Here is a 22186-nt window from a genome sequence, read left to right on the forward strand (position 1 = left end):
TAATATTAAAATAACTACATAGTTGTTTTAGTGATGAACATGTGCATATTGTTGTTGAATTATGTTTACGGGCCGACGGTTGCGCCAACTTAATGCTAGCTTGATCGAACAAAGCTCAAACCGGAAGTACGTCTTGTGAGCTTATTTTAGTATGTTGCTAACGGCATACTAGTTGTAAAGTAAGCAGTATGCAGAATATACATTTTTGAGTATGTAGTGTGTGGATTTGGACACAGCCCAGGTTTTTGGTGGTTTATGGTGCAAGTTGCTTTCTGCGTCCTGTAAACGCTACCAGTGTGCCTGACCACGCCTTATTCTGAGACCAACCTTCCATGGTTTCTAACAAAGCCGCAATTCATTTCCACTAATACAACTTAGGCTCTGGGTGTGAAAATGAAGACTGCATTGGCTGCAGAACCACGGTGACCACTGTGTTTGGCGCCGGTTATAATACAGTATAAGGCCAGTAATCTCTTATTCTGTAGCACTTTCTGTCCTTTCACATGATCAACCTTTCGTCAGTCGGTCATCATCAATTTTTCTTACGAGATAGCCCAGCCATCTTTCACCTACATCTGTTTTCGGTGTGTACTGTATGTGTATTTGCGAGGTGTCATCTTAACTCTCTGCTATCAGTATGATCACTGCTTTTATTGCATTTGTCTCATGATCAAAGCCCTTTAGCTGTCAGTCGCGAGGTGCTCTTTGACGTGAATGGCTCCTGTAGGCATTGAGCTGATAGCGCTGATGTGAGCCACTTTACACTGAGGATGAGACTCAGAGGAGATAAATAGAGATTTTACTCGCTTGTCAGTTTGTTTGTTTTTTTATCTCAGAATCCCGTCCTCACAGAGCCACGTCAAAGTGGCTGAGTCATGCTTTAACAAAGATCAAAATACTGCAATGTCATCATAACCAGTCGATTGTCCTGTTCTAACAAGAAATGTCTTTCAACACTGGTACCAGGTGTCATGCTGTAATGACCATTTGCTGCTGCTGTTCCTTAGAAAACTGAAGAGCTGCTAACATGAATGCATCTTGGTGTGTGTCAGGTTTATTCAGCAACATCTGGATTTTATTTAAATTCTGAGTGCAGCTGTCCCTCTAACCTCTGCCTTCATGTTTGTGATGTTTGTAATATGTGTCATCAGGCTTAAGGTCTGGATTGTACACGTTTTATGGGATTTCTTGTTACATTGCACATTGTTATTGGAGCAGATGACAGATGAATTTAATCAAATTTATTGGAGCCCTAAAAAGGTTTTTGTATCCTTGCACTTGGCTTTCACAGACGCAGATTTTTACAAAACACTTTTTATTGTCACTGTACTTTTTAAGTTTTAAGACCCATCTTTAATTAAGTTGATGGAAAATTTAGAATACTACATGCTAATGCGGGACAAGTCTTGATCTGGACTATTTCTTGGGCTCAACACTCTGAGTACAGCTCGTCTTTTGAGCACAAACACAATGCTGTGTTTTTTCTCATACTGACTTTGAAAGTCAACTTTACTACACCTGCCTTGTCTTGTCAGCATGATATTTAAGCTACCATCTTCAAGAAAATGAGTTACGAAAGTGTTTCCATATTAATTTGCGCTCATAAACAATTTTATTGAAGCACAGTAGACTGCAGACTTCCCCTGAATCTTAATCCAGAGTCAGAAGTTTCACTTATTAGTTCCTGGGTTCTCTCAGACTTCACATTGGTAGAGTTAAAAAGCAGTTTTAGGGCCTGTGTCCACAAACAGAGCTTTTTGCACTGGCATCGCTTATTTTCAATACAAAACCATAGTATTTCAGCGTTTTACAACAAGTGCTCACCATGCAAAATAACCCTGTGAGCGGCGTGCTAAAACGCCCTTGGCATCAGCTGTTCATTGTCGCAGCACTCATAGCGTTTTAATTTGAAAGAAGCTCAACTTTTAGAACAGCGCCACACTTCGTCAATGCCATTTCTCCCTCACCAACCAATCAAAATCAAGAAGAGAAAGCACTTCTGATATCGGCTCTATCAACAACAATGGCGGAGGAGGCGCTTCTTTGACTCATCTTTTTAAGGGAAACATTTTCAGGTCTGAAGCTGCTGCTAATGCCAAGACTTGACTCCTTTACATATTCTTGCTTATGTTCCCTTGAGTTTAAGCAAATGCTTAGCACATGGAGCTGGGGCTAAAACACACCTTAAAGACATTACAGAGGGAAGCGAAGTTAACTACCAAAACCTAGCAACAATGAGCGCTGGTGAGAGGCGCTCTGAAAAGGAGTTTGTGGGCGCAAAAAGTGCTTTGTGGACACAGGCCCTTTATGTGCATGTTCTTTATTGATTTTATTAGTATTGTTATTATATTGACATCACAGGTATAATATTTCTCAAGTCTTCTGCCTGGTGGAGATATATATATAAACACTCGGATGTGTGCGTCTTCCAAAGGAGTTCCAGTATTCCAGGCCATGAGTCCTCAGTGTTGCATGAATAAACAACAGTATGTGCTTGTACTTGTGAAAGTACAGTTAATGCAGTGGAACCATGTGCTGCTTGCAGGAGTTCACATACCAAGAATCTATTTCCTAAATGAAATTACAAACTCGCTGCCTAAATGCAACAAGTGATTTTCTAAGTAACAAGAACATTATGCAACCACAGCATATTATCTCAGCTGGTGGAGTCTGCATGCTACAGTATTACTCAGCACAAACATTTGCATTCATGAACTTCCACTTAGGAAATGTTAATGTTCTGTGTTTCTGTAGGTTAGCAGCAACTGGTGATTGGGATACTTTTCATTATTTGGTTAGTTTTAAATGACCGTCACTAATAGATGAAAACAAATTTGGACTTAAAACAAGGCAGATAGAAGAATCAGTGAAATGGATCAGAGTGGAGATAAAGATGAGGCTCGATCACTCTTTGTCTGAAGGCTTGTGGGGGGGGAAAACAGTGATGTGCTGGAGGATCTCAGACTTCATTAATGTAGCCTCACTAACAGGCAACCAGCTACTATTTACAAATAGACTTTTAAATCAGTTCAAAATCAAAACAATACAAAGAGACTGCGTCATGTGGATGCATCGTGTTTAGTAAGCAGCCTTAGGCCCTGTTTCCACCTAGCGTTTTGTTTTCTAAGCGCCAGTGTCTTTTTTTCAATTGTTTTCAATGAGTAGAGAGAGTTTGCAGCAGAAAACAGCCGCCTGGAGAGAAAAGCGCAGCGCCCAGCGGTTTTTCTTCCCAGCGCTCTGCCTTTTTGTGCGGCCGCTCCAAGTGCTCAAGTTGAAAATCTTCCAACTTTTCAGAAAGGCGATGTTGACGTCACCAGCACCCATGTCCAAATGTCCCTGTAAATTTTGCCGTGTCTTGTACCTACATCCTCTTTGCTCCGTGTCTGATCCGGTAAAAAAAAAAAAAAAAAACGAATCTATCTAATCTATAAAGCATACAGTAAAAAGTAACGGAGCGGTGTCGGTCATATAGCAGCGATTGTCTACAGACTGTTGTCATAGAGACCGGACGGACGTGCAGCGCTTTTCTTCTAAGCGCAAAAATGCTTCATGCGAACACTCCCGATTGCACAGCCAGCGCTTTTCTGCCCGGAAATAACGCAAGGTGAACACGGGGCCTTAGATTTCCAGTAGCTTTCCACATAAAACCTGATGCAGCCTCTACAGTATGTAACCTGTCTGTTTCAGGTTAAAAAATGTATAAAAACATTTTAACACAAACATTTTAGTTGAGGGACATTTCTCTTTTCTTAGATGTTCATAAGTTAACAGGAACAATAGTTTATTGAAACGTCATTACATTTAATTTGGAATCAGAAATGTAAGCGGCTCTACCAGCACTTCACAAGATCAGCTCAATATTTGAAAAATGTAGCAGCCTTCAACCTTCCTGATGAACACAGCATAATAAACTCAGCTTATCAGTCAGCAGTAATGATCACGGGAGATAACAAGCAACTCTTTGATAATCAATCAGGCAAAAATATCAATAATTTACTGCTCAGGTGTTCAAGTTTGCTGCTTTCTCTGTTTCTCCCATTATTTTTCATTAAGCGGTTTTTCCATTTTTAAAGACATTTAATGGACCAAACAAGAAATCAACCAAATAAAGAGATGATTAATTGATACAGAAATGCCTCCCTACAGCTCAACTCATTACGTTGTAATTTAGGGTTCTGGGGTGCACTCAAGTGGTAAAAGTTTTATACAAGAAAATACTCGGATTAACTCTGAATGATTCAGAGGTAAATGGCCTTTGTCATCACATCTACACAGTGTGTTTGTCCAAAGTTATACCTGGACCGCTTTAAGTCCGATCTTAAAGTCATTTGCTTTATGAGCGGCCGGGGGCAACCTCCTCTCCCCTCCGATCGATAGTCACACATTACACCGCTCTGTGCCTCCAAATGAGAAAACTTTGCTGTTGTTCATGAAGAGGAAAAGGAGAGCAATTAGCATGCTTCAGAGGTGGAAATTAAGTTTGAGCTAAAAAAAGAAAAACATATCAAAAGGAAATCAGACCAGAAGCAATTCCTAAAGTGCCTACCCAGCCCTTCTCATTAAGGATGATGCATTTATTAATTAAAGCCGGGGCGATTATTTACCTGACAGTCTTTCTGTGGAAGGGGAAAGAGGGAAGTAATGGTTATGGAAGCGAGCCGACGGCAAGCTAATTCAATTTGACTTTTTATTGGTTTGTTTGTTTCTCCTTAAGATATTTTTTCTGTTTTATATAGGATTCGCTGAACGACGAAGAAAAGTAAAAGCAATGCAAACTTAAGTGCAAGGAGAGAGTGTGGCAGAAAAAAAGGAGGGAGAGTCCCCCATGAGATGTTGCCACAATATACTGAGCTTGTCCCCCCCCTCCCCCCCATGGCTCCATTACCATCTCATTGATTCATGGTTATGGGTTCGCTGTCTCTGCTTAGCGAAATTATGTTTGCCTAAAAACAATTATCAGGCAAGAAAAGCCACAACACAAGTTTGTTTCTAAGTGAGTGCATTGTGTGCTTGTGGGTGGGTGTGTGTATCTTGGAAGACAACAACAGACTTTCTCCCTAAGGAGAGGGGAACTTAATCAACAGGGTGCTGTTGCTGTTGTCACACATACACTTACATTCACACACAATCCTGCACAGAGGCTATAGAAGCCGATTGTTATAGTGGGCGGTGTGACACAGCCTCAATTATAGGATTTCATTATAATGAAAAGCTTTTTCCTACCTTTTCCCCGTGCTTTGAGCTCAGATATGTGGGTTCATTTACACTAAGTCATTTAATGACTAGTGATATTTCATAGTGTATTTTAAACTAAACGGCCTGGGAGCCTCTGATTTTCCAACTTACTGAAGCACTGCTACTGTCTCTTCACCTCTAAAATTGTGCAGTTTTTTTCTTGACTTGCTCTTTGCACCGTCTTTAGGTTAAAACTTAGGGTGTGCCCCATGGGGCGGCAGCAGCTCAGTCTGTAGGGACTTGGGTTGGGAACCGTTGGTTAGAGGTCCCGGTGCAGACAGGTGGTCTGGTAGCAAAACGGATGTGTAATAAAAAAAAAAAAAAAAAACAGGATTTTGCACTTCTGCATTGGCTTCATTTTTTCAACACCAGAGGTTGCCGCTTGGTTTTGTCACTGATGCTTTCTTCTTCCTTTGTCATTTATTGGCGTTTAGCAAACAGCTCTTAGATGCGTTACAGCCACTTTCTGGCAATAATACAGCATTACAACCATGATGGTTAAAAAGTGTAAAAATAGATGAGGTAAAAGTCACATGAACACTTCCATTTCTTATAAATTAATGAATATTTGAATATTCAAATATCATGACCCATCGCTAATACAAACCCCACACAGAAGTGTCCAGTGGGCTGGCAGATAGATCGGTGGATTAGACTTGGGATTTGTGGGTTTTGGAAAAGTAAAACTTCACTGAAGGAAATGTTTCCTCATCCACGCCTGAAGCTGTGTGTGTGAGTGTGTGTGTGAGTGCATGTTTGTGTCCAGCCAGCTGTTCCCTGCTGTCCTTTATTTTTCCCCGTCAATATAATGTTCTCTCTCTAATGAAGCTTGGAAATCAGACTCAACAGTATCCAGCCAGGCAGTCAGAAGGTTTTTATTTACTAATTTGATATTCCATTCCTCCATCAACCACACACACACACACACACACACACACACACACACACACACACACACACACACACACACACACACACACACACACACACACACACACACATACACGCTTTGTTGTCAGTCAAGTGATGTTTTTCTTTAAAATAAGATAAACTAAAGAATGTCATTCTGGTGCCAATCCATATATAACTTTGTTAATTGTGTTTAAGGTCTGCCAAAAAATAGGATAGTGTCATGTTGCTAAATGCAACTATCTGTTTAATATGCCTTAAAGAATACTTCTGTGATTATTATTGATACTGAAGTAATCTTTGTCACCACAGTATTTAATTGACTCGCCCCTATCGTTCTGTGGGTTGCAGCGAAAAAAAAGTACTTTTTGTAAAAGTCTTTTTTTCTTGGCCATATTTTGGAAATAATTATGGGCAGCCAATGTTTCACAGGAGGAGTCACCTTTACCTTCAAACAGTCAAGGAAAACAGATAAAACTAATGCAGGCTGTTTGTTACTGCCAGCAGAGATAAAAAAAATAAAAAAAAGGCGAAAAGTTTGTGTTCATAAAACTGCTCATCTGTGCCGCCCTCAGATATTGCCCATGTACGGTTCTAAGAGGATCTTGTATCATATCCTGTTGATTGAGACTGAATTCCCTCTGCTGTTAGAACTATGTCCGGTCCTGTGCTGCATGAACACCATGGTGTGTCTGCCTCTATGGTTTGATGTGTGCGTGCCTGTGTGTGGGGAATTTCTCTTTGTCTTTTTGGTTCAAGGATCCTCTCCTCTGAACGGAGTCCAATATTCTTTCTAGCCTTGTCACTGTTGCCATCCTGAGACAGTCACGCTATTGTCTGAGACACAATAGAATTTGGGAAAATACCAGACTGTGATTCCCATAAACTTTATTATTACCACTTAACTTTTCTTTTTCTATTACACTTTACTCAATTGTATGCTCCCATCAAAGCATTATGCACTTACTTGTAACAGTGGTATCAGCAAGTTGCAGTTGTTGGAAAAGTAAGACCATGATACATTTTAAAACACTTCATAAAGGTTTCACGTAGTGCGTGTGAATCCAGTGAATTCCTGTAACTTTCCTCTTAATGTCCTGGACACGACTTAAGAATAACACGGCCACAGACAAAGATTAAACAGGTCAGAAATACTTGCACACTGACATAGAGTGTTGACCTTGGAAAAATAAAAGACTCACTGTCACAGTGATAACACAGTTTAGTGCCACGGTGTATATGTGGGTGCATTAGTCATGAGTATCTCCCACTGATACCCATGACTAACAATAAACACAGTTTTTCCATCCTGCAGAAACCGAATGAAAGAATTCAGCAGTACAGAAACACTCAGGGGTTTTAAGGTTAGCTCTTTCATTGTTTAGATGATCAAGCAAACATTCAAGTTTGTTTTTATCACACCAATTCTTAAGAAAGACACTTTTTGAAAAGGGCAAATAGAGACTGTTTGCTCTATTATTTACAATGACCTATCACTAATCCACCAAGAGGGCATAAATAGGGATACTGTATTTATTTTATTTTTTTAATTTATCACACTGTTTTTATGGACAAGGGTTGAATCTTGTCAAAGCATCAAAAGAATATATTATTATGTGTGTTTTTTGTCACTGTTTTAGATTCATGAGTTTGGACACACATGAAGGAGGAGGATGAAGTTGTTAGTACACTGCAAGAGGAGAAAGGCCAATTTAAATTATTTGGATGTCCAAGGACTTAGTGCGTTATACAATTTTAGTTTAAATGTACTGTATGTTTGTTTGTCTTGTAGAGGGTATGAAGTGTTTGCTCTAAAATAAGTGGGTGGCCTTTCCATTCTGCACAGTTAACCAGAAGGGCACTCAGCAGAGACCTTCACAAAGGACGATGTTCCCATGTTTTTTGCTTGTTTGTCAGTCGGATCCAGATGTACTCCAAACTCGAAATTAACTATGTTGTCCCTCATGCCAATGCTAAAACCAATTCACCAAGTTTCATTAAAGTAGTTTCTTTTTGTTAAATATCCTCTTCACAAATATTCCTTTCTGCAAAAAAGACAATCAAGAACCAACAAAAAGGGCTTCAGTATAGAATAAGTATAGCATCACCAACAATGACACCAAGTTCTTTATACCATATACGAGTTAAAGACGAGCAGCAACCTCCAATGTTAGGAAAGAACCGATGTGGAAGTGCAAAAAACAGAATCCTTGAGTGTCCTTTTGAGACTGGCTGCAAAAGCCCTGAACACCACATTTTCACTGTTTAAAAAAAAACAAAACAGTTTTTACAGCAGAAATAAAAAACATGTTTTACACCCTGGTTCAGTAAAAACACCTGATCTGACCCACAGACAGGCACATTGTAACGGTTTGTCAGGACGCTTAAGGCAGGAAACCATGTATCTTGGTTGACTGAAAGTTAGGGTAAGACAGCATTTCCAATATGTTGACTGCCAGCCATGGGCTTCAAAAGTCCAAACCAATGGGTGACGTCACTGAGACTACGCCCATGTTTATACAGTAAATGGTTAAAAACCAACAGCAAGATTTTTCTTAAAAGGATTGCACAAAAAAACGTGTCACTGTCTTTATTTTTTAACTTTTGGACGGTTATTGTTGGAATAGCAAATAACTCTGCTTGTAGTGTAATGGTTCATAACAAAAACCTTAACTTTCATTAAATCCTTGCTCTGTCAGTACAGTGTTGTAAATGAGGGCCATACAAATCATTGCTTATCTCTAAAATTACTTTTTTTTTTTTATCCATACCATAGAGTAGATAGAGACAATGTCTTTTTCTCTCTATTGCTCTTTCTGTCTTCCTATATACACACAAAACAAACACAAACCATTACTCATGACCTCGACACTGTTCATTATAGTGGAGTAGTACATGCGCTACCTTGGGTTGTGTTTATAGGTGCACAAGCAGGGGATCGGACCCCATCTCTCTATCATTAAAGGGACGGCAGTTAACCTTGTGGCTGAGAGCTACTTGTTATAATAGACAGGGTTAAGAGAGCTGTTTGTGCTCTACATAAAATGTCTTTTTCAGCTCCCTCTCTGCCTCTCTCTCTCTCTCTCTCTCTCTCTCAATATTAATCTAGTTTTCCATCAAATTCAGGTTGCTTTCGCTCTCTTTCGGCTTTTTGTTCCTTTCCAAACCTCTGTTTCCCATTCATCCCTCTCCCATTCCTATTTTTTTCCTATTTAATATGACATTGGGGCATAAAATATTGTAGTTGTAAATTGTTTCCTTTCACACATGCTATGTCTTTCTCCTGTCAGCGTTCATACACTTAGACCGTGAGGATGATGGAGAGTTTGCAATTAAAGCAAATGTTATTCTCATCGCACACATGCAATGACAGCAGCAGGATTTGAAGGTTTTCTACCCAGTAATGCCAACTGTACCACATAGGGCCACATATCTGCAGTCCCCATTATTAATACCAGCCGTGGGTTACTATAAATCCACTGGAAAATACTGTTCCACACCACCCAGTCACCAAAGATTACACTGCTGGCATCCAACATGCACACACACCACATTTCAGACTGCTCTCTATTCTGATGATTGAAACATGGTGGAAGGAGTCTCATATTTAATATGTTGCTCAATCAGCATGCAAACATCAACACAGACATGCAATCAAAATCAGTATGTCGCCACACAATGCAGTACACTGCTATCAATGACAGTGCATGGACACACCTAAATAAGTGCATGTTTGCACACCAAAACGAGAGCTCCCACATCCACTCTTAGGATTATTCACTAAACCACTGGGTTTTCTCATGAAAAAGCACATTAGCACTGCTAAATCTTGTTTTCTCTCCCCGTCTTAATGCAGCCCCAGTGTAATGACATTATATTTAACTGCGCCGCAATTTCATGAGAGAGACTCAAGGCCATTTATTTACTTTGGCTGACAGATTTGTCTAAGAATTGAATCACTTGGCAAATGTTTTCCCATTGAACAAATGGGATGAGGCTTATTGTTTAGCATCTTTCGAGACTTCCAACGTTAATTTATCATCTTACAAATCAGCATTAGTCCAGACCCATCAGAGTGAGATCTGCTCTCCGTTGCTAGCTTTGTCAAATGGATAAACAAGTGAACGCAAAATAAAGACGACTGTTACTGAACAGAATGTTTTGAATGATTAAGAAAAGCTGATGTATAAAGGTTAGGTGGCGCAGGCGTGACACAGACACATTGCCCCAAGAAAAACAACATCCAAACACATGATCTTACACGCATAAGGCATCTTCAGGAAAACACATACTTTTCACTTTGCAGACAGTGGTGTTTCCTGTGCGATCATGGGATGGAGTCTGATGCCCTTGCTCACTATATACCCTTATAAGGGCAAGTAGAGAGCTGGAGCCGTGCAAATGTGCTGAATCTAATGGAACAGAGAGGAAACTGGGTTTACACTGATGGTCCAGAGTTACTGCGAGACGGAGGGAACCAGACAAAAGAAGTAGAAGTGGAGCAGGAAAAGATGCATATAAAGCAATTAGAGAATAGATATTATGTATTTGACAAACTTCCTTTTCAGTGTTCTGTTCCTTTTAGAAAAGCCCTATCGTACTTTTTATGAAGTTTATTCAAGTGAAAATGATCTGCTCAGACAAGAACTCATTAATTCTGAGATTCTTTTGCCTTTACTACCTTTTTTTTACTCCCCTTTTCCTTTATATCCTCAGTGTGTGTGTATGTGCCTGCATGTGTGTTCTGATATATAGGAGTACACCCAGCAGCAGGTCAGGAGGTTGTAATCCCCAAGTCAGACAAGATGGGATCAGTGCCGACTCAGTGGACCCAGACACATAGCTGCGTCCTCGGGGACTAGCAAAGACATACTTAGACGCACACTTCAGACATGATATACATCCTCCCGCCGTCCCGGTCAATAATGGAGATACTCTCATGCTCAGACATTTATTGTTCCTCTGTCACTCTTTCATTTTGTTCTCTCTATTTTTTCAGTCCCCGTAGACTGCTGCCCCTCTGAGCTAACGCACACACACTGAGTCATGAGGTAATCTTCAGTGAGGTTCGCTGGTTATGACTGACTGCAGCAATTAAAGACTGAGTCATCGACACAGATTTTGAGACATTAACAGTTAAATCATTCACACTAACTGACCAAGTAAGACAACGTGGGCGTGTGCATTAATGTGTGTGTAGGTGCGTTAGAGCTGATCGGTGTAACCGCAAATTTTAGTGACTATGAAAAGTCTGAAGAAAATCTCTAAAGTGTTTCCAGTTTATAGAATAATCAGTAGCTGGCTTCCAAAGGAGTATCATTATATGCCTAAAGAGTTAACTTGAAACTCATGTGAAAACAGATGGAGCCGCTGCATAACATCAAGCCAAATGCAAAGCCTTTTGAGTGAGACGGGTCCAAGCCAAGTCCCATAGCTTCACTTTGGTTTGGCTGGAGAACAGTAGAACAAACCTGGTGTTGATGGAGATCCCCTTACACACACTCTCTGTCTAACACAAATATAATCCAAGCGAGTATAAATATCTAAAACAACATCAATCTGACCTACAGTAAGCATACCTCTGTAACACTCTTGCAACACACTCCAGTAGGAAGGTTCACCGCACACAGATACTTTGTACTTTGCAGACGTCTGATCCAGAAAGTCTTGGAGCTAACATCTAAAGGTCTGCAATTTTCTTTTTTTTTCTTTTTACTAAACTATTGAAAATCCAAGCGCAGAGTTCTGCTCCTTTTTCGGATCATGAATATCTTTTTTGTCTTCCAAGTAAAAGTTGAGCGACTCTTTTGGAACAAGTCTTGGAATGAAAATGTATAAGTTTTACAGAAAGACAGATGTTCTTTTTATTTCATGGTACAGTATTGTTTCCCCCTTTTTTTTGAATCAGTCAAAGTCAAACATGGTTACATACAGCAATAACAGGGGCTGAAACTAATGACAATGCCTTCTGAATAATGCAAATCATTGATTTCTCTCTAGGATGTCAGAAAATGTTTGTATTGCATCACAACTGCACAGATCACAATATATCTGGTTTTCTTTGACCAGTGGTCTAATAAAGTTAAAGACATTGAAAGCTTGAATCAGAAAATACTTTGACGTCACAGGAAATAATCTTGCAACATAAGACATGGAAAAAGACATGTTTGATCTAACATGCATAAATAACTTTACTTTCACAACCCAACCCTGATGAAACATCCATTTTATTCAATCATATTTCCTGGGTTGACCCCAGAAAATACCAGATACTGTTCTTAATAATATATTAAGTATATAAGGGCTGTCAAATGATTGACATTTTTAATCAGGAATAATCACTCAATTTCAATAGTTTATTGTGAATAATCAAACTTGAATTGCGTTTTTGAAATTCCATTATTTCGCTTAAGGAAAAAAATGTAAGCATTTTATTTTAAAAGATTGTATTGTTTTAAGCAGAGTGCACTTTACTTGCTTTTTGAATTTAACCCTGCTTTTATTTTGAAATAAAGTAAAGACCTTCTGGGCGATCGAAGGTTACGACATCAACTTAAACACCAGAAAAAGGAACTTGCTACAGCTCAAAAAATAAAAGGACAAAATAGCATTCCATTAATCGCTATTAAATAATAATAATGCATTAATTTCAGACATTAATTAACTAGTTAATGCTGGCAGTCCTCATATATATATTATTATTTAGTTTTTGGGGATTTTATAACAAGATATGTTGAATATTGCAAAGCTCTTTTTTCCACATTTGAGGTGGAGTTGTGCTATTTGTTAGTTCTTCTGCTAATAAAACTAGTCAGTCAATAGGAATGTATTTTTTCAATAAATAATGATATTACATATTAGTAAAACTTTGAAACATATCGATCCACCATGAACATATTTGTCCTCCAACTCTTTACCCACAGTGTGCTCATCATTTCCCATCATCCTGTGCTCTTCTGGAACAGACGGGGGCACACATAAGGTCATTGTAATGGAAAAGGGAGGATAAAAGAAAGATGAGATGGGATTTAATTGGAGGAAATGAAAGGTAAATTGGATAGAGTGAGAGAAAGGACTTGTGAAGGGAAAAATGAGAAGGGGTGGAAAATCAGGGAAAACACACAGGAATAAAGTCAACAAATGAGGGAGCTGTTGAGGGTCAGAAATGGACTGAATAGTAAAAAAAAAGGGGGGGGGGGTAAGACTTAACCGATGAGGTAGATAAAAAGGGGTGGAAAGCATGAGGGAGGCAGATGGATGGAGGGAAGGAGAAAAGGACTGAAAAGAGAGAGTTATGCATTGGGTCATTATGTTGGAATGTTAATATGATTAGTGAATGACTCTGACCTCGCTGTCTGGAACTGGTGCCGAGCTGGTCTGATGACTGCTGAATGTCTGTTACAAACACACAATAGAAAAAGGATGAGAACGCCAGAGGCCAGAACACTCGCACACAAAAATGAACACATGCACTAAAACATTAACTCACAAGTAAACATGTCTTAATTCACATATTTTCTCTGAAACGCACACACAGACTCCCTCACCAGCATGTGTGATTTGTGTCTTCCTTTTGCCAGCAGGGCAGAATGAGTCAACATGTCATGACTTATTATCTGTTTTTAACATGCGTGATTCCCTACAGTCTGGCTCCATAAAGTTCAGGTCAAGATCCAGAGCTGCTCATGACTACTTCAGTAATTTGTTTGTGCCTGGGTATTAGGGTTAGAGACAATATTTATCTTGTGAACTCTGACAAGAGAATCTGAAGAAGCCATAAACTAATTTGCTGCTCTATGAAATGAGCCAGGAACCCTGTTGAAGTTTTTGTTGTGGTCTTGTAGGTTTAATAACTGTTTCTTGCTGCTATGCAGTGTCTTCAAGAGTTTAAGTACCAATAAGCTGATGCACAAAAACAGCAAACAAATAGTCTTCATTTTTTTTGTAAATAGGCACTTTTATAATACTCGCAACCATAGCAACCAGTGCTAATTGATATATCTGGGCGCACAGAAGAGCACCTGCTATGTTGAGCTTTACAAAGTGCAAAAGAGGTTGGTGAAGTTGAGGATATTTTAAAGGGTGTGGCAATTAATAACTTCACCTTTTACCGATAACATCAACGGCTTCAGCCATCTGAAACAAAAATGCCAATCACTGATTATTATGACAACAGAAGCTTAAAGGCAGGGGTTGGTCATTTTCTCCAGATACACTTTTTAAGATTTTGGTGGAAATTTTCTTTAGGTCCTGACAGAAATTAATAATTCATGTGCTCTGAAAAAGGAACAAAGAAAATCCGTCATCTGTATCAGTTGTAAGCCTGTAAAAACTTTGACCAATGTCTGCCAAGAGGTACCAATCTGATGAACCAATCAGACGCCTCCCTGTCTCCCTGCTCGTTCTCTACCTCTTGCAGGCACTAACCCACACTCAAAGCACGTCAAAGGTGATGGAGTTTATACTGTGAGTTTACTTACTGCTGAATGAGACATGAGACGACGTAGTTTCTACACAATGTAAGAGATGAGCTGAGGTCCGCCTCTTGCATGTAAGTGAGGGGGCGTGGCTTTTGAGGGAGCACAGACGGGAGGGGGTGGGTGTAGACGGAGCACTGAGGGAATGCTACTTTCAAAATCGTGCCAATTTCCGGAAATTACATACCCTGCCTTTAACAAATAGCCAGGCGAATCAAGTTGCCAGAGAAGTGTGCAATGATAAAAGAAAGAGTTTGAAACAAAGACGACTGCGTAGCTCTTTGTTTGACCCAAACATCTGATCCTGTCTCAGTTATCTGTGGTTTATTGTTTCTCCTATCAAAAATGTTCAGTCAAGATCATACACGAGACAAAACAGAGTTCCCAGGTTTTGAATTTCAAAAATGAAACATTAAATTGTGTTCCTGCCAAAAAGTAAGTTGGAAAGGGGAAGATTATACACTAGAGTGTCAAGCTGCTTAAATCTGAGATATCAGCATGAACCAACTGGATGCTGAATAAAAAATGAATGGTTTTTTTGGGGGTATGATTACTTTGTTGAAGTTTGTTGTTAGTTGCATTTGAGGAGTTGGCCTTTAGACTTTAGGCAGTATTCCATGGTTGCTCTAAGTGTTTACTTTGTATTTGTTGATAAATATCAACAAGCGGGCAGAAAAGTTTTCTTGCAGCAGAAATAGTCCACTTTTACTCTGTGCGCAGTCTAAGACCAAGTTTCAACCAAAATACCAATAAATAGCTTTCACTGCCTCATTTGCATAAACCTGCCACCTGTTGGCACCTCTGCACCCACCTGCACACCCGATTCTGTGCTTGGCATCAAAATACCACACAGACAGGCATTGTGAATTTAAAGGTCAGGGAAATATCAAACGCTTCGAGTGCCGCTTGGGCTGGCTTTTTGCATCTCCACAAAAACACGGCCCCATATGCTTTGGCTGCGCTGTGTTAACTGCTTTACAATAAAAAACCTTTCACTGTTTTGTCTTTGATTAATGTGAAATGTGAAACAGTAATTGAAAGTGTTGCCTTTTCATAAAAACAAGCACAACCGACTTTATTAGAGCTCCGACAGTGAAGCTGACCTCAATTATATGAAATGAATTATGAGAGATATGAGAGAACTTGATCATGAGAAGTGCTGAAATAGGAGCATGAGCAGCCGTTTCAAAATGACAACCTGTGATGGAGGTATCATTCAGGTGTGTGTGGCCGAGAAGGTAGAGCAGGACTGTTGTCTCATTTAGTCCACATGTTCAACTGTTTTTGAGCAACACAACTACCTCAGAATGGTCCATTAGTGTGTGAATCAGTATGAGATTAGAGCCAGATGATTGTCTGCCATCTATGTGTATAATGCATGTCTGTATGGATGGGTTGAATTGCATTTAGTGTAAAGCACTTTGAATGTTTGGATGATCACAAATGGCTATATAAGTAGTGTCCATTCAGCATTTATCATGCATGGCCTTCAAAAATTGAAAAAGGCTTCTGCACAGTGTGCCACTTGTGATTTTTTTTTGTTCATTCATGTTGTGGTCAGTTTGACCTTCGAGGGGTATAGATACAGTACATCATTATTATTATTTGTGTTTATTTGATAAGGACAGATGCAATATACATAGACAACAACACTCGTCCCTAGAGGGACTTTTGTGTAAATAAAAGATTAAAACAGTCAAAAAGGGGGCGTCGCTAGCCTATTTGTCAGTGCGTGCACCCCGTGTACGAAGGCTATACTCCTCCAAGTGGGCGGCTCTGGTTCGAATCTGACCTGTTTCTTCCCGCATGTCATTCATCACTCTCTCTCTCTCTCCCTCCCTGATTTCCAACTCAAAAAACTGTCTTCTCTACACACAAAAAAATACTGCTGCTGCTAAACTAACCAGGATTTTGTGGTCTCTTAAAAGTGGAGAAGTTCGCAGCAAAAATATAAATGTAATACATGTATTGCATCATTCCTTATATTTATATTTCATGGTGAAATTGTCCAAAAAACATGATAACAACTTTGATTTTTACAGCAGGAATTTAAATCTATAAAAATCTGAGTAAATCTGTTCAAGTGACTAAAAACGAAAACAAAAACATTTATTTTCCAAAAGAAATTAGATTTAAATAGGCACGGACACAGTGCTTCTGTGTTTGTCAATTTTGCCTCACAGCTAAATGGTCCTTGGTTCAGTTTCACTTAAATATGGAGTTTGTTGAGCGCAGGTTGGACTAGCGGTTAGTTCATGCGTACATAGGCTGTTCTTGAACCAGGTGGCCCCTGTTCAAGTCTGACCTGTGGCTCCTTTTCCGCATATCCTTCCCTGCTCTATCTCTCTCACCCTGTTTTACGACTCTATCCACTGTCCTATCTAAATAAAGGCGAGAAAGCCCCCCCAAAAAAATAATCAAAAAAACATATGAATAGAGTTTGCATTTCCCTCTGCTTTCTGCTTACATTAAAAATGAAATGCTCTTTTTTTCTCCTCCCACAGCCCTCAGAAGGGGGCGTTGGGTCAATTGGCAGCTTCAAATTGCCTTTATGTGTGAATGAGAGTGTGAATGGTTGTCTGGGCTCCGTGTGTTAGCCCGCGATAGACCAGCATCCTGTCCAGGGACTAATGTGAGCTGGGAAAGACTCCAGTTCAAACATGATTCTGTATATGATAAGTGGGCAATAATACTACAAGAATTGAACAGGGTTTGTAGATCTCGTCATTGAGTCTTTTTCAGTAGCTTTAAAAGACTGTTTTTAATTAATATTTTTTTCACAAAGGATGATTTGTTTTTCACACAAGTACAGTCGATGGCTGTGGTAACTCCCAGAGTTCCAAGCTGTGAATGTTTTCTAGTTTTTAGGCATATTCAGCAAAGGGCCATATCAATAACACACACACAGAAATAGAAATGATCCTTTAATCAGGCGTGAAAGCCTCTCTTGTTGGCTTGCTGTTGGCAGAAATGGTTGGAATAATATATTTTACTCTGTGGAGGTCACATTCTTGGAAAACCTATTTCTGCTCTGGCCATGATTGTGTGTTTGGCTGTGTGTCTGTGTGTCTGTGTGTGTCTGTGTGTGTGTGTGTGTGTGTGTGTGTGTGTCTGTGTGTGTGTGTGTGTGTTTGTTTGTTTTTTCAGGTATAGCTCATGCGTCTTGATGATGTTACGTCTTATCAAATCAAGATTTCCATTTAGTTCTCATGACTCCTATTCAGGCTTTGAGAAAGAAGTGTACAGGCAAACATTCACACACACAAACAAACACACACATACACACAAAGCCTTGTCCTGATATGTGTGCAAAGAGTGATGAGTTTTGGTCCAGTGAAGAGTGTTATCAACAGTGGCCACTGCTCTGTGGACAGGACAGATAGCCAACTGCAGCATGTGTGTGTGTGTGTGTGTGTGTGTGTGTGTGTCTGTGTGTGTGTTTTCTTGATTGTTGGCTCAGCTGTGTTGTCGAGTACATACACACCTCTAAGTGTCAAATATGTGTACCTGTGGGCACACTGCACACACACACACACACATTTGTCAGTGTGTGAGCAAGCGGGGATAAACTGTGCATGTGTGTGTGTGTGTGTGTGTGTGTGTGTGTGTGTGTGTGTGTGTGTGTGTGTGTGTGTGTGTGTGTGTGTGTGTGTGTGTGTGTATTTGGAGATTGTCAGCGATTCTTAAAGCAGCATGCAGCTCTTGAGCTTCTGAGAGAGAAATATCTGGCGTTGAAATATGGTGAGTCATCTGGTAGATAAGAAACACTGAGGGAGATGGAGAGGAGAGAGGGAGAAGGATTGTACAGTAGTTCTCAGGATGTCAAAAGAGACAGAGTGAGGGAGTGGGAGACAAACCTGAAAGTCATACAGGGAAAAGAGAGTCCCAGAGAGCAAAGGGGAAGAAGGACCACCATGAACACAAAAACTATCTTTTAACCTCCTATTCAATCCTTTATATATGTTTCTTCCTCCTAGTAGAGTTATTGCAAATGTTAGTTTTGGGGATGCATTGGTTGGACATCGTTTTCGGCTGATATCAGCCCTGTTGACATACACCAGCCTAGCATCAAATAATGTGGAATGGAATGTAGCCGATGTGCATCAGTTGTGTAGCATCAATGTGATGCAGGAAAGCAAGTATACCTAACTGCTGATTCAGAGAAGAGGTTTTGAATTGGGCAGAAGAAGTCACCAGTTGGACAAACTCTGATGCGTCTTGATGTTCAGACATGAAAGAAAATGTCAGCATTTTCATCAGTGATCTGCATTTTTTAAGACATGTTCCAGGGACATTTCAATGGGAGGTACTTCAAGCAACAATTTGAATATATCAAATCCCATGGCTCAATTGAAAAAAAATACACAAAGACTTATGAAGAAGAAAAACATTGGAATTGGCAATCGACCAAAGTGTTATTTCAAACTTTGGTATTGGCCCTGATTATTAAAATTGGTGCATCTGTAGAATAAAAAAAAATCTGTTTTATAAATGAAGATACCATTTAAACATCTGTCAAATGGGAAAATAACCCCCCTGTGGACAGGTGTAGAGAACTAGCATGTATGCTAAAACACTTAAACAATGCATCTGGTTTGTCAAATGTATCTGTGATGACCATACCAGATAAAGCCTATCTATCTATATTTAATATATTTAAAATGTATTTCTAGACTGCAAAATATGATAAAGCATTAATTTGACCAATATCCCCCAAAAAAAGCCTTAAAAATACATACCGGTATATCTTTCTTATATATATCTTTTAATCTTGCCCTTGTCATTGTACCTGTATGTAGCTCTAAAATGCATGTGCATGAGCCGCTGCAGATACCTCCTTTAATGGGGAATGGTGTGTGTGCAAAGTGATAAACTTCTCCTGGACGTATGTTTCACCTCTTAACCATGGAATTTGTGTGATGAGGGCCTCAAAACTTTCCCCCTTTTCCTTTTCTCGCCCAGTGTGAGCTATCTGGCAACCATGCACAGGATCAACAGGTTCAGATCATTTGAAAAAAGGAATTAACAAATTATGTCTGTCATAAATCACGTGTCTTGACATGGCAAATCTTGATTTGTATTTTACTCTCCTGACATTTAAATTCAAACTTTGTCAAAGAGTCCAACTGATAAACCTAAACATTCATTGAGACAGCGGTTTGGTTAAATGTGTGTTAATCATGACTGGTCTTGACTGGTATTTATCTTTTAATGCTAACACAGTATAACGATTTAAATATAATTAGTCAAACGTACTCCACTCGTTAACCCGTTTGTTTTAACTATTACATTTTCATGCATCTATTTTTTCACTTTTATTTACTACTTCTCTCTTGTGTGTCTCTGTCAGCACAGATGAGCTTTCATGCCAAGCCAATAAAGAGAGCTGAAATTGCAATTTAGAGAGATGTCTAGAGAGAGTGTGTTATCTGTAAACATGAAGAAGAGTGTGTGTCAGGGAAAGTTTCAGTTGGACTTGTGAAGAAATAGAGGAAATTAAAGTCACATACTGAGATATTGAGAGTGGGAGCTTATGTAACTGTGGCATTTCAGTACAGCTGTCCAAAATGCTGACTGAAAGAAAGTCAGTTTCACTTAATGGTTCACTGATAAAAAAATAGACATACTGCTAAAACGCTGGCACGATTTCCACTCCAAATCAGTGTAACTACTGAGGCAAGGAAGGCTTTTCAAGTTCCAGTCTACATTTTTGCATTTGGTGCTATTTTTATGTGTAAAGCCTCTGATTTTTTCCAGCACAGTATCATGAAGGCCATGTCATTTAATACTAAATATTCACTTTTTCCAACCTGTCTTTGGGGGGATTTCCCTTGAATTAAGCTTAATGGACTTAATAAAGATTACAGAAGGTGTTTTGCTCACAATGTCCTGCAGTGATAAGGAATCAAGAATAAATTGTCCCTGTCCTAGAACGTGGCATGGTTTGTAGCTTGGTTTCCTTTTATTTCATCTACTTGCATTGAAATTCTCCCCTTGGTCGCTTTTAAATGAAGAGATCTGTCTCCAACTGCTAACTCAAAACTAGCCAACCTCTTCAGTGAAGATGTCTCAATAGTGAAGGGAATTCAGGCCAAGTCCTCACACCCTTTCTGTCTCACACACACACACACACACACACACACACACACACACACACACACACACACACAGATACACACACACAGATACACACACAGTCTTTTTCTCTCCCGCTTTTCTCTCCCATCTGTGAGTTCAGATGAACAGAAGTCTCCCGGGGCTTTTCATTGGCCGGGCTCCACACTAAGAGGCGAGCTAATTGGCCAGCTGGGGCCCAGCCGGTTGTTGGAGACAGGGCATTGGCCGAGAGGAGGGTCAAGTGACATGTCATTGGTCAGATTGGCCGGTAACCTGGCAACACTTCAAGCTTTCCCCCTTGGAAAAGCTTGGTGGGAAAGAGAAAAAAAAATCAGGGAAAGACAGTTGAGCCAAATATGGCAATGGCTTCTTGTTTTTTTTTTTTTTAAATGTTAGTTAACATCTTTTAAGTGATTTTTTAAAAAGTGTTTATTCCAGTCCTTGGGTGAATATGTAATGAGCCCTAAATCATGAGGTCCCAAATTGTTGCACTCAGTCACCTTCAGCTTTACCAATTTATGAATCCAAACAGGCAGGAGGTCACAGCCAACTGGTTACCATGGCAAGCATGAGAGTGTGGATTTCTTTGTGTATTTTATCTGTTGGACTACTGCTGAGTTTAGACAGGATACTGATGCATTATAAACAGAACTGAATGCAGTTATCCTGTTTGGTTCTCTGCAGATATTTTATCTTTGAATCCAGCTACCAACTGTTTACCTTTTCCCATTCCCCTTGATTCTTCAGGTTCTCTTTATTTGTTTTCTTCTGTTTGTTCCTTACTGTACATCTTTTTTGTCTTCCAATGTGGCTTGTTTATCTGAATTCCCTCAAAAAATAACCCATCTGAGCAATGTGTGATCTGGAAATAATCACGGCATGATGACATTGTTTGTTAGTGCACCCCCAAACCGGTGAAACTGATTGGGAAACTGGGCATGCCAGTGTTCAGAGGGCCAATGCATTTTAGGTTTGCCCACTCGCATTCCATAAATTCATGTCCCTGTATTTCTGAAAAAGCTTCTGTTTGAGAATTATTGTGGTCTTTGTTTAAACATATCTCTAACTGACTATTGATAGTAGTGCCAATACTCAGGACATACTCAAGTGGCACTCTTAATATCCTCCCAGAGAACAATGTCTCTTGAGTGGGTTAAACCTATAATTCTATAAAAGACACCAGTCATTTTCAAGTCGTTTTAATATTCAAACAATTGACCAATGATGGCAATTTTTCTACCAAAGAAATATTCAAATTTCAGGAGAAAAAAGAAACACAATCGCTCTGTCTGTCTCTCTTTTTGACTGTAGGTCCATATCTGTCCACCTCCACCTTTTTCATTAAGTAGCAGAGTGAGCTAATCCAGAGGAAATGAGAGGTGGAGGTTAGTCACCATGGATTAGTCTGGTCCCAGGACATCAAACGTTCCATTCCCACCCAGTAGATA

At 39.6% G+C, this 22186-nt stretch overlaps 1 protein-coding gene across 2 annotated transcripts in view; it reads left to right on the plus strand.

Annotated features, from left to right (window-relative positions):
• pard3bb (par-3 family cell polarity regulator beta b) overlaps positions 1-22186 on the plus strand; it is a 218939-nt gene that overhangs the window by 156501 nt on the left and 40252 nt on the right. The gene's annotated exons all lie outside the window — the stretch shown is intronic.

The sequence above is a fragment of the Labrus mixtus genome, chromosome 13, assembly GCF_963584025.1.
Source record: "Labrus mixtus chromosome 13, fLabMix1.1, whole genome shotgun sequence".
NCBI lineage: Eukaryota > Metazoa > Chordata > Actinopteri > Labriformes > Labridae > Labrus > Labrus mixtus.